Below are 13,604 nucleotides of genomic sequence, written 5' to 3'. Positions count from 1 at the left end.
ACACTGCTGCTCTGGATACTTGTTGCTTTGGGTCATTGAGAGTGCAAGGATCTGGCCTTATCCTTGAGGTCACTGAGACCATCCCTCTGACTCTAATCACAGTCTTTGTCCATTGAACCCAGCAGCCCAGGCCAGGGGTTCCGGAGCCGAGATGGCTGGTCCCAGCCTTGTCCAGTAGGGAAGCAGTTATCTCAATGGGGGCCTGGCTGGCATCCTTGGGAGGCAGTGATGAATCGTACGCCCTGCACAGTGTCCTCAGAGATGGCGCACCCATCTCAGCCACGAGGGCTGAGGCCGTCCTGGATGCTTGACCTGAGGCTGGACTGAGAGTTCGCTGCTTTTAGAGCTTTCAATAGGATTAACGGGGACCTCACTGGCTCTGCCTACGTGCTGCTTGGGATCCCCAACCTGGGCTCGGGGGCAGCGGGACCTCAGGGAAGGGGCCCCTGGGAGTCCTGAGCTGGGGTTAGTCTAGAGAGGCCCCCACTGGATCCCTGCCCCCTCAGGCCCTGTCCTGCCTGCCCGGTTGGGTGATGAAAGGGCAGGAAGCAAAGATGAGCAAAACTGCAGGGGAACGATGTTGCACCAAAGCCTTCCCTCTCTTGAGGTAGCCAGTGGCTACTCCCTCCCTCCGAACCCCCTCTTCCCCTCATGACCCTGTTCCCAGGAACTCCACCTCTGCTACTCTCTTTGACCTTAAAAGCATCCTCAGCCAGGCCGGGTGTGGTGGCTCACGCCTGTAATCCCAGCACTTTGGGAGGCCGAGGCAGGTGGATCACAACGTCAGGAGTTCGAGACCAGTCTGGCCAACATGGTGAAACCCCATCTCTACTAAAAATCCAAAAATTAGCCGGTCGTGGTGGCGGGCACCTGTAATCCCAGCTACTTGGGAGGCTGAGGCAGAAGAATTGCTTGAACCCGGGAGGCGGAGGTTGCAGTGAGCCGAGATCATGCCTTTGAACTCTAGCCTGGGACAGAGCGAGATTCTATCCGGAAAAAAAAAAAAAAAAGTATCCTCAGCTGGGCACAGTGGCTCACACTTGTAATCCCAGCACTTTGGGAGACTGAGGCAGGTGGATTACCTGAGGTCAGGTGTTCAAGACCAGCCTGACCAACATGGTGAAATCCCGTCTCTACTAAAAATACAAAAATTATTTGGGTATGGTGGCACATGCCTGTAATCCCAGCTACTCGGGAGGCTGAGGCAGGAGAATTGCTTGAACCTGGGAGGTGGAGGTTGCAGTGAGCTGAGATTGCACCACTGCACTCCAGACTGGGTGACAGAAGGAAACTCCATCTCGGGGGGGAAAAAAAGTATCCTCAGGGACCAGCCTGGCCAACATGGCAAAACCCCATCTCTACTAAAAATACAAAAATTAGCCAGGTGGGGTGATGCATGCCTATGATCCCGACTACTTGGGAGGCTGAGGCAGGAGAATGGGTTGAACCTGGGAGGTGGAGGCTGCAGTGAGCCAAGATCGCACCACTGCACTCCAGCCTGGGCGACAGAGTGAGACCCTGTCTCAAACAAACAAACAAACCACGTATCCTCAGGGAGGTTGAAGTGGGAGGATCACTTGGGCCCTGGAGGCCCAGGCTGCAGTGAGCTATCATTGTGCCACTGCACTCCAGCCTGGACAATAGAGTGACCTGACTCTCAAAAGCACCCTCTAGTCTACGGTGACTGCCTTATGTAGGGGAGACCAGTGGGTGGAGCCCCAGAGAATTTGAAGTTGGGGATGGGGCAGTGTCACGGATCTCTGAGGACCCAGGACTCCAGCGTATGAACATGGTGGGTGAGCAGGGCACTGGGTCTGCAGCGGGAAGACACCAGAGCCAGGTGCAGAAGGGAAGATGGCCCCGCTTGGAGGTCCCCCAGCGCGGCTTGAAGCCTGGCTCCTCGGCATGCATGCAGATCTCTGCCTAGCTCCCACCCCCATCAGGCGCTCCTCCATAGAGAGAGCGGCTCTGGGCTTCTGTCAGGTCATGCACGGACAGCACCGGGCCCCAGAGTGTCCCTACGCGAGGCTGAGTTTCTTTTTTTTTTTTTTTTTTTTTGAGACGGAGTCTCGCTGTGTCACCCAGGCTGGAGTGCAGTGGCGCGATCTCAGCTCACTGCAAGCTCCGCCTCCCGGGTTTACGCCATTCTCCTGCCTCAGCCTCCAAGTAGCTGGGACTACAGGCGCCCGCCACCACGCCCGGCTAGTTTTTTGTATTTTTAGTAGAGACGGGGTTTCACCATGTTAGCCAGGATGGTCTCGATCTCCTGACTTCGTGATCCACCCGCCTCGGCCTCCCAAAGTACTGGGATTACAGGCTTGAGCCACCGCGCCCGGCCGAGGCTGAGTTTCTTGATCAAACCCATGCAGGGCTCATTCCTCTCTGCACCAGCTCCAGGCCTGTCTCCTACCCACTGGCCTTGGCCCTCTTCAGAGTCCAGCAGGGCTGCAGGGAGGTCAGCTCTACACACACCCACCACACAAGCTTCAGGACTCAGCACTAGGAAGGTTGGGTAAGGACCGTGGTGTAGACCTCCCATTCAGACTTAACCGACTCCAAGGGCTCCAGGGTTGACAGGACACTGGGGCCCCATTCCTCACCCACCCCCTTCTCACTGGGCCCCATTCATTGGGCCCTGGCCAAGGAGGGTACACAAGGGTTCACACTGCTCAGTGCTTGGGGGAGTCCCTGGGCCCCGGGGCTCTTGGGACAGTCTCCATGACACGTGTGGTACCGTGCATGGCATGCCAGGCACCCACCTGCCTCCCCTCGGCCCCTCCTGTGGTTTCCACCGTGGCCGCTGGACTGGTCCTGCTTTCTCTCAAGGAGCTGCAGGTGTCTCTAGTGAGCCCTCAACGAGCCACGCAGAAGCTTTGGGGCCAAGCCCCTCCTGAGAGGACCTGGGCTGGGCTCCCAAGTCCTGCTGTGCAGGTCGGCTTAGCAACAGCAGGAGCTTAAAGACAGGTCCCTGCCTGGGTTTTCGGTGGCCAGAGGCCAGAAGCACTCCGGCTGCTCCCGACCCCCTCTGCCGTCTCTAGCAGGCAGCTCTCCCCACTCTCCATGCCCAAGCGCGGGTGCTCCCTGGAGGCTGCAGCAGCCTGTCCTCCCGTGGAGAGGCCCGGGTCTCATCCACGCATGAAGGCAGCAAGACGCTTCCTGGCGGTTCTTGCATCTCAGGAATCCAGTCTGACCCCCTGTTCTTGTTTCCGGATCTTGTGAGCAGTGTTCAGCGTGTCCATGAATGGTTAACCCTCTGATGTGTTTGAAGGCTGGGCGGAAGGTGACTGGGTAGGCTTCTAGGAGCCAGGGACCACACCTGGAAGGAGTCTACAGTCAAGATGCCCCCAGGAGGCCCAGTCACAGATGCAGGAAGTCTTGGTGTCTGCAGATCGGCCCTCCTTGGTCACCGCAGGTCCAGGCTGGGCACCCGACTCTCAAACACCCAGGAATGGGAGGAGCTGTTTAGTGTGAGGCGTTTGCCCTGCCAGGGCCTTGGGCTGTGTCTCTTGTTTCCAGAAACAGTTTTCCAACCCCCATCTTGGCCAAGGCTCACCAAGGGGCCTTGAGGCCCTCCTGCCCCTTCTACCTGCCAGGGATCCTGCCTGCCTGTGGAAAACCCCTCCCAACCCTCCCCCAAGTACACCCACTGGATTCCTCCCTATGGTGAACCCCTGGGGTCCGCCAGACAAAGGGAAGCAGGCCCTGCTGCCTGAGGTCTGGGCCCAGGGCCCTTGCTGGTTCCATCCCTAGGTGCCTGGCCCAGGCATGCCGCTTAGATGGGTGCTCTGCCTCTTACTCCGCAGCCTGGACTCCCATGCGGGCGAGAGGGCCCACAGTGATCATAGGTGGCAGCGAAGTGGACGTCAAGGCTCTGAGCAGGGTCTAGGGTGGACACAGGCAGTGGCAGGCAGTGGTGGGTGGATGCCAGGCTCCTGTGGAGCTGGGCCGCAGTCCTTCTGTCATAGGCCTCTGTCCCACATGGCCCTGGCGCTGCTCAAGACCAATGCTCCTCTCAGCTCTGCACCCCTCCTGCCTGGACTGCAGCCCCCAGCACCCCAGGAAAGGGGCGCTTTCACTGCGGCCACCCCTGCGCTACCCCACATGCTCGCGCCCTCCCTGCTCTCCAGGTCCTTGGCTGGGCCTCCACTGGCACCATCGGAGGTGGCTGGGTGAGAGGACCAGTCTGGCTCTCCTGAAAGCTGGTTCTCCTGAGAGCCCAGGACAGGCCAGGAGCGTGCCCAGCTCAGGGGGCAGGGGAGTAGGTTCCGGAAGGGTCAAGTGAGACCAAATGTCCTTGAACACATCCCTGGTTCCAGAACAATGCACAGCCTCCTGCCTGGGGCCCCTCTGGTGCCCTGCGGGGGCTGAGGATGGAACAGGCTGCAGCCTCTTATGCCCTCCCCTCATCCCAGTGGTGGAGGGAGATCGCAGACCGGGCCCCAACTTCTCCTTGGCAACATGTGTTTTTTTCAGCTGAGGGGGTGGGTTCTGTGGCTGGGGCTCCCCCTCTGGGGGAGGGGGACATGAACAAGGCTGTGACAGGCAGTGAGGACCAGGTCTGGCTCCAAAGGGAAAACATGTTCACCTTCAAAAGGAGGGGCCAACTTGGACCAGCGCAGAGTGGGGTGAGGGGCAGGGAGGGCAGTGCCAGCGGCAGAGTAGCAGGAGACGCCCGAGAACACCCAGAGACCTTGGCCTTCACCTGGCCACTGTCCTTCTCAGCCCGATTCTCAGAGGGCCCAGGTCAGAGGTCGAGGGGGGAAGTGTGAGTTTCTGGGTACAAAGCTTGGTGGCCCAGATCTTGATCCGGAGGGAGGACCACTTCCTGTCCACTCCCATGACTCAGAATCACCTGTCAGGAGGGGAGCCCTCTGCGTTGCCATGATGGGCAGGCCCAAGGCTGCAGGGCACAGGTCTGGGTGCCCCTCCCTGGGCCCAGACTCTCTCAGGCCTTGGGTGGGCACTGGCCTCTCCCAGGTCACCGCAGTCCCAAGTGCCCCTCCCTGGGAGCTCAGCCTGGGTCTGCCCCAACTGAAGTGTCTCGTGGTTCTCCAGGTTCTGCCTACAATCCGAGGTCCCCCTGTCCTGGGCCACCTCCCCACACCGCTGGGTCCCACCTCCTCCTGACACGCTTGGGTCCCCTGTCCTCAGCTACCTCCTCCCACACTGCTGGGTTCCCTTGATTCAGGTCCCTTCCTTCCCAAACCTCTGGGGCCCCCGGCTTGGCCACCTCTTCCCCACATCCACAGGCCACACCCTTGGCTTTTTCTCAAGAGTTCGCTTTCTTAACAGTGAATTTCCTATTGTTAGCATCTTCTGCAATCTAGAGAAGCCAAGAAGTTCCCAAATCATCAAATTACTACAGCAAATTACCACAAACTTGCAGTGAGCTGTTATCATACCACTGCACTCCAGCCTGAGCGACACAGTGAGACCCTGTCTCAAAAAAAAAAAAAAAAAAGAAAAAGAAAAGAAAAGAAAAGGAATAAGAACATTGTTGCTCTTCAGGAAAGGGAAAACATCTGGGTCACACCACCACCACCAACAAAAAAGAGCTTAAGTGTCATTTGCCTTTGAGTAATTAACGTATTTCATTCATTCACCTTAAAAATCAGGCAGTAGGTACTGCAACAAATGTGCACCAAGAAAAGAACAGGCATTAGGGTATTAACCATTATGAAAATTAAAAAATAAAAATAAAGAATAAGATCCTTAATCACATTTGCAAATACTTTTTTTTTTTTTTTTTTGAGACATTGTCTCACTGTCAGCCAGGCCACAATGGCGCAATCTCGCCTCACTGCAACCTCTGCTTCCCGGTTCAAGCGATTCTCCCAACTCAGCCTCCCAAGCAGCTGGGACTACAGGTGTGTGCCACCATGCTTGGCTAATTTTTGTATTTTTTTTGGCTGGGCGCAGTGGCTCAAGCCTGTAATCCCAGCACGTTGGGAGGCCGAGGCCGGTGGATCACCTGAGGTCAGGAGTTCGAGACCAGCCTGGCCAACATGATGCAACCCCATCTCTACTAAAAATACAAAAATTAGCCAGGCATGGTGGCATGTGCCTGTGATCCCAGCTACTCAGGAGGCCGAGGGAAGATAATTGCTTGAACCAGGAGGCAGAGGTTGCAGTGAGCCAAGATCACGCCACTGCACCCCAGCCTGGGAGGGCAACAGAGCAAGACTCTGTCTTGAAAAATAAAAAATTAAAAATAAATGCCATTTTTGCATCACATCCTATTCAAGGGTACTGACATCATCATGACATCACCACGGATGTTGGCCTTGATCACCTGACTGAGGGGCATTGGTCAGGTTTCTCCACCAGACAGTCACTCTTCTCCCCCTTACCATACTCTACTCTTTGAAGGACGTCCCTATACACAGCCCACACCTAAGAAGTAGGGAGTTTTGCTCCACCTCCTTGCAGGGCTGAGTACCTACAGAAATTATTTGAAATTCTTCTTTGATTTTTTATTTACTTACTCTCTTTTTAATTTTTTTGAGACAGAGTCTTGCCCTGTTGCCCAGGCTGGACAGCAGTGGCGTGATCTTGGCTCACTGCAACCTCCGCCTCCCGGGTTCAAGTAATTCTCCTGCCTCAGCCTCCTGAGTAGCCAGGATTACAGGCGCCCGCCTCCACGCCCGGCTAATTTTTGTATTTTTAGTAGAGATGGGGTTTCACCACGTTGGCCAGGCTGGTTTGGAACTTCTGACCTCAGGTGATCTGCCCACCTTGGCTTCCCAAAGTGCTGGGATTACAGGTGTGAGTCACCACGCCAGGCCAATTTTTGTATTTTTAGTAGAGACGGGGTTTCATCATATTGGCCAGGATGGTCTCGATCTCTTGATCTCATGATCCACCTGCCTCAGCCTACCAAAGTGCTGGGATTACAGGCGTGAGCCACAGCGCCCAGTCTATCTATTTATTTGAGATGTAGTTTTGCTCTGTGTCCCAGGCTGGAGTGCAGTGTTGCAATCTCGGCTCACTGCAACCTCCACCTCCCAGGTTCAAGTGATTCTCCTGCCTCAGCCTCCAGAGTAGCTGGGACTACAGGCGTGTACCACCACGCCTAGCTAATTTTTTGTCTTTTTTTTTTTTTTTGAGACAGAGCCTTGCTCTGTCGCCCAGGTTAGAGTGCAATGGCCTGAGCCACCACACTTGGTCCCGAGATTATTTGGAATTCCTCTGCACAGATTTGTCTTTTGTCCCCCACTTACTTATTCAATCACTTAGCTATATAAGTGCAGACTTGTTCGATAAAACGTACAGGAGCCCATTGGTTTGGACTGAGCTCCTGCACCAGGACCAATAGACCAATCCAAAATGGAGTCCCTGATGCTGCAGCTCCAGGTCACCAGCCAAAACTAAGTTGTTTATCTGACCCTCCCTTCCAGAAATCAGGAGAGTGACAGATCAGATAAAAGCCAGATCCCTGCACAAGCCAGTTTTAGCCAGTATGATAAGGAAGTCCTTTTTGCTTTATTTAACCTTTACAAGGAAAGTAACTTTGAAATGATCAATCTGCTCTTTGTTCTCTGACCCTTCTTTCTTCAGCCCTTTTCTGTCTATAAAATTTCTGCCCAGCTCACGGGAACACTCATTCTATTTTATAGAATGAGATATCATCTGATTTTAGAGTAGCAAGTAGAATCCAATTAAGATCTTTAACTGGCCGGGCGCAGTGGCTCAAGCCTCTAATCCCAGCACTTTGGGAGGCCGAGACGGGCGGATCACGAGGTCAGGAGATCAAGACCATCCTGGCTAACACGGTGAAATCCCGTCTCTACTAAAAAATACAAAAAACTAGCCGGGTGAGGTGGCGGGCGCCTGTAGTCCCAGCTACTCCGGAGGCTGAGGCAGGAGAATGGCGTGAACCCAGGAGGCGGAGCTTGCAGTGAGCTGAGATCCGGCCACTGCACTCCAGCCTGGGTTACACAACTAGACTCAGTCTCAAAAAAAAAAAAAAAAAAGATCTTTAACTTTGGCTCCCACATGTAATCCCGGCACTTTGGGAGGCCAAGGCAAGACTGCTTGAGCTCAGGAGTTCAAGACCAGCCTGGGTAATACAGTGAGACTGTATCTCCACACACAAAAAATAAAAAATTAGCCAGGGGTGGTGGCGGGCATCTGTAGTTCCAACTACTTGGGAGGCTGAGGTGGGAGGATTGCTTAAGCCCGAGAGGGTGAGGCCGCATTGAGCCATGATTGGGCCACTGCACTGCAGTCTGGGTGACAGAACGAGACCCTGTCTCAAAAAACAAAAAGAAAAGAAAAGAAATGTTTTGTAATTTTGTCTTCTGGCCGACTTGTGGATGTTTATTTTATACCTTGGGTTATAATCCAATCCCACCTTATTTTGTTGCTCAAATTGTTTCAGCTTTGGTCACTGGGAGTTCCTGAGACCTTCTGACATACTCCTTTCACTGTGTGTTTTTTTTTGGCGGGGGGAGGTGGAGGGGATGGAATCTCACTCTGTCGCCAGGCTGGAGTGCAGTGGCAAGATCTCGGCTCCCTGCAACCTCTGCCTCCTGGGTTCAAGCAATTCTCGTGCCTCAGCCTCCCAAGTAGCTAAGATTACAGGCGCCTGCCACCATGCCTGGCTAATTTTTGTATTTTTAGTAGAGAAGGGGTTTCACCATGTTGGCCAGGTGGGTCTCGAATTCCTGATGTCAGGTAATCCGCCTTCCTCGGTCTCCCAAGGTGCTGGGATTACAGGCATGAGCCACTACGCCCGGCCCATTGTGGTTTTTGAGCAATTTGGTAAGTGGTAACATACATAAATGCCCACAAAACCACCACCACAATCCAGATGGTGAGCATATCCCTCACCGCCCAGAGTCCTCCCTCCCTTGATAATCCTTCCCTCCAGTTCTCCACTGCTCTTTGCAGCCCGTAACCCGTTTCCTGTCACCGTAGATGAGTCCGCATCACCTCTCTATATGGGACTATATAGTAAATACTCTTTATTGCCTGGTTTCTTTCACTCAGCATAGTAATTTCGCAATTCATCCCTTCAGTAGGTTCTGGATGTGACGAAGGGCGGTAGGACACTCAGGGAGAGACCCCGAGTGTGAGAGATGGGTAATTATCAGGTCAGCAGAAGTGGTAGAGCGGGGCCGGGGACTTGTGGAGTGGGCAGAGGCTGGCAGGACTCCTGGGTTCCCCACTGGCTGCCGAGGCAGGGCAGGTGAGAAAGATGGCAGGTTGGGTGGCTGTGTCTCCGCGGTGGGGGTCCCTGGGAGGCATGCCAGCTAGTTATCCCAGAGGCAGGTGTAAACCCAGCCCTGAAGTCTGGATAGGGCTGAGCTAAAGCCACGGGCTCGAACCTTCACGACACATGTGTGACAGAAACCAGGGGAGGGAAGAGGTGACCAAAGGTATGTGTACCATGCCCAGAGGGGACAGGACTTAACTTTTTTTTTTTTTTTTTTTTTTTGAGACAGAGTTTTGCTCTTGTTGTCTGGGCTGGAGTGCAATGGTGCGATCTCGGCTCACTGCAGCCTCTGCCTCCCGGGTTCAAGTGACCTGTCTCAGCCTCCCGAGTAGCTAAGATTACAGGCATGCACCACCACACCTGACTAATTTTGTATTTTTAGTAGAGATAGGGTTTCTCCATGTTGGTCAGGCTGGTCTCGAACTCTCGACCTCAGGTGATTCGCCCACCTCGGCCTCCAAAAGTGCTGGGATTACAGGCGTAAGCCACCGTGCCCGGCTTTTTCTTTTCTTTTTCTTTTTTTTTTTTTTTTTTAAGAGACTGAGTCTCACTCTGTTGCCCAGACTGGAGTACAGTGGCATGATCTTAGCTCACTGCAGCCTTGACCTCCTGGGCTCAAGCAATTCTCCCACCTCAGCCTCCCAAAGTGCTAGGATTACAGGCATGAGCCACTGCATCTGGCCCTGAAAATCCTTTTTTTTTTTTTTTTTTTTTGAGATAAAGTCTCTGTCACCCAGGCTGGAGTGCAGTGGCATGATCTTGGCTCACTGCAACATCTGCCTCCCGGGTTCAAGCGATTCTCCTGCCTCAGCCTCCCAAGTAGCTGGGATTACAGGTGCGTGCCACCATGCCCAGCTAATTTTTGTATTTTTAGTAGAGATGGGTTTCACCACGTTGGCCAGGCTGGTCTCGAACTCCTGACCTCAGGTGATTCGCCCGCTTTAGCCTCCCAAAGTGCTGGGATTATAGGCGTGAGCCACGATGCCCGGCTTGGAACCTAATTCTTAAGAGGCAGGCTGCAGGCTGGGCGCGGTGGCTCACGCCTGTAATCCCAGCACTTTGGGAGGCCAAAACGGGCGGATCATGAGGTCAGGAGATCGAGACCATCCTGGCTAACACAGTGAAACCCCGTCTCTACTAAAAAATACAAAAAACTAGCTGGGTGAGGTGGCGGGCGCCTATAGTCCCAGCTACTCAGGAGGCTGAGGCGGGAGAATGGCGTGAACCCGGGAGGCGGAGCTTGCAGTGAGCTGAGATCCGGCCACTGCACTCCAGCCTAGGCGACAAAGCGAGACTCCGTCTCAAAAAAAAAAAAAAAAAGAGGCAGGCTGCAGAAGAGGCAAGGGCAAGGGAGATAGGGAAGTGTGTCCAGAGAGGCTGAAGGAAACCCAGGGACACTAAGGTCACACAGCTGCAGAGGGGCACATGTCCATGAGACTGGCCACTGGTTCAGACACCAAGTGCAGGTCACAGAAGTTATGGCCCGGAATGGGGCTTGTAGGCTGGCAGGATCCAGGTTCTGCCTGGATGGAGGTTCCCTTCTCTCCTGTGTGTGAGACCCCTGGGTCCTGGCCACCTGGCCAGGGAAGAGTATGGTTGCCTTAGTGTGTTCCCGTTGCCATAACAAATATCACAGGCTGGGTAATTTATAAAATAATAGAAGTGTTACAGCTCTTTTAGAATTTGTCCAGCAGGTTTTCCAGTTTTAACCCCAAAAAGAAAGAAAAGAAAGAAAAGAAAAGAAAAAAGAAAAGGGCTGGGCACGATGCCTCATACCTGTAATCCCAACACTTTGAGAGGCCAAGGTGGGCGGATCACTTGAGGTCAGGAGTTCGAGACCAGCTTGGCTGAAATGGTGAAACCCTGTCTCTACCAAAAAATACAAAAATGGCCGGGCGCGGTGGCTCACGCCTGTAATCCCTGCACTTTGGGAGGCCGAGGCGGGCGGATCACGAGGTCAGGAGATCGAGACCATCCTGGCTAACACGGTGAAACCCCGTCTCTACTAAAATACAAAAAAATTAGCCGGGCGCGGTGGCGGGCGCCTGTAGTCCCAGCTACTCGGGAGGCTGAGGCAGGAGAATGGCGTGAACCCGGGAGGCGGAGCTTGCAGTGAGCCGAGATGGTGCCACTGCACTCCAGCCTGGGCGACAGAGTGAAGACTCCGCCTCAAAAAAAAAAATGAGCCAGGCATGGCCGGGCACATGGCTCACACCTGTATTCCCAGCGCTTTGGGAGGCCGAGGAGGGTGGATCACGAGGTCAGGAGTTCAAGACCAGCCTGGCCAAGATGGCGAAACCCTGTCTCTACTAAAAATACAAAAAAACCAGCCTGGCTTGGTGGCAGGCACCTGTAATCCCAGCTACTCAGGAGGCTGAGGCAGAGATTTGCTTGAACCCAGGAGGCAGATGTTGCAGTAAGCCGAGATCACACCACTGCACTCCAGTCTGGGTGACAGAGAGAGACTCTGTCGCAGAAAAAGAAAAAAAAAAAAATGAGCCAGGTGTGGTGGTGCGTCCCTGTAATCCCAGCTACTGGGGAGTCTGAGGTAGAAGAATTGCTTGTACCCAGAGGCCGAGGTTACAGCGAGCTGAGATTGAGATTGCACTACTGTACTCCATCCTGGGCGAAGAAGTAAGACTTCGTTTCAAATAAAAATAAACATTAAAAAAAGAAAGAAAAGGAAATGAAAGGAAAAGAAATCTATTGCTCACAGCTCTGGAGGATGGGAAGTCCAAGATCTAGTCACCAGCAGGTTTGAGGTCTGGTATGGGCCTGTTTCTCACAGATGGTGCTGTCTAGGTGTCCTCACATGGCAGGAGAGATGGAAGGGCAAAAAGGACCTAGCTAGTTCTTTTAAGCCCTTTCGTAAGACACTAATCCCATTCAGGAGGGCAGAGCCCTCATGACTTAATCGCCTCCTAAAAGCCTCATCTGTTAATACGACTATGCTGAGTCTTGAGTTCCTACATATGAACACATACATTCAAACCACAGCAACAGCCACGCCTAGGATGGGACACTTTGCCCGTCCACCAGGCTGGAGGGGAAGAAGACTGTGCCCACCTGCTCAGCCCTCAGATGAGGAAGGGCTGGACTAGGATCAGGGCAAGGTCAGGGAGGAGACCACAAGCACAGGGAGGCAGAGGCAGAGGGAAGGGGTGAGACGCCGCAAGGCTGGGATAGAAGATGGGATTGGGACTGACCAGAGACAGGCTGGGGCTGAGACTGATAGGAACAGGGGCCTCACAGTCCAGGCTGGCTCGGTGCCCCCACTCCCATACGAGCCTCTGAGATTTGCTCAGACTTGGGCCTAGAGCTCCATCTAGCTCTGCCACAGCTGGCTGCTCAGCCCTGAGGTTCCCCTGGGCATTCAGCAGGGCTGTGCTCAGTGCTGCCCACAGACTGGAGGTCTCTGGTGGAGGGAATCAAGGAAGAGGCAGTGCAGGGACCAAGGGCAGTAAAGCAGAAGGAACACTGGACAGCAAGCCAAGCAGTGTCATGGCCAAGACAAAAGAAAAAGAACTTAGGCTGGGCACGGTGGCTCATGCCTGCAATCCCAGCATTTTGGGAGGCCAAGGCAGGCAGGTCATTTGAAGTCAGGAGTTTGAGACCAGCCTGGCCAACATGGTGAAACCCTGTCTTTACTAAAAATACAAAAATTAGCTGGCTGTGGTGGTGCACGCCTGTAGTCCCAGCTACTCGGGAGGCTGAGACAGGAGAATCACTTGAACCTGGGAGGCGGAGGTTGCAGTGAGCCGAGATTGCGCTGCTGTACTCCACCCTGGGCGACAGAGTGAGACTCTGTCTCAAAAAAAAAAAGAGAACTTTGTTAAATATTTTGGCTGAGGGGTTGGTCACTGAATTTCCTTTCTATATTTGGCAAGAGATGAATCCTCTCGTGCTGGGGTGGAGCAGCCCCCAGGTAGGCCCTCCCAGGCACCAGCTTCACTAGTTTCCAGCCTCTCCCCACTCATTTTTCCATTTAATCCCGATAGGAATCATTATTCCTATTTTATAGGTGGGGAAACTGAGACTGGAGAAGGTAAGAAGGAAGCTGATGGTTCTCTCACCAAACCCCACCCCTGGACTTATTTTTGTGAGACAGGGTCTTGCTTTGTGGCCCAGGCTGGAGTACAGTGTTATGATCACAGGTTCACTGCAGTCTTCAACTCCTACAGTCAAGCCGTCCTCCCGCCTCAGCCTCCCAGTAGCTGGGACCACAGACATTTGCTACCACACCCAGCTAATTTTTCTATTTTTTGTAGAGGCAGGGTCTCTTGCCTAAGGCGGTCTCAAACTTCTGTCCTCAAGCGATCCTCCCAAAATGCTGGGATTACAGGCGTAAGCCACCATGCCCTGTGTCACCTCCGCAGCTTAAGCACGT

General features: G+C 53.8%; 1 pseudogene; it reads left to right on the top strand.

Moving 5' to 3' along the window:
• The first annotated feature begins 10,877 nt into the window (after positions 1–10,877).
• Positions 10,878–10,931, top strand: LOC112423519 (U7 small nuclear RNA; annotated as a pseudogene).
• The last annotated feature ends 2,673 nt before the right edge of the window (positions 10,932–13,604 follow it).

Source organism: Macaca nemestrina, chromosome 14 (genome assembly GCF_043159975.1).
Source record: "Macaca nemestrina isolate mMacNem1 chromosome 14, mMacNem.hap1, whole genome shotgun sequence".
Taxonomy (NCBI): domain Eukaryota; kingdom Metazoa; phylum Chordata; class Mammalia; order Primates; family Cercopithecidae; genus Macaca; species Macaca nemestrina.
Note: the sequence above shows the minus strand (reverse complement) of the source record. Positions and strands in the feature narration are given on the sequence as shown.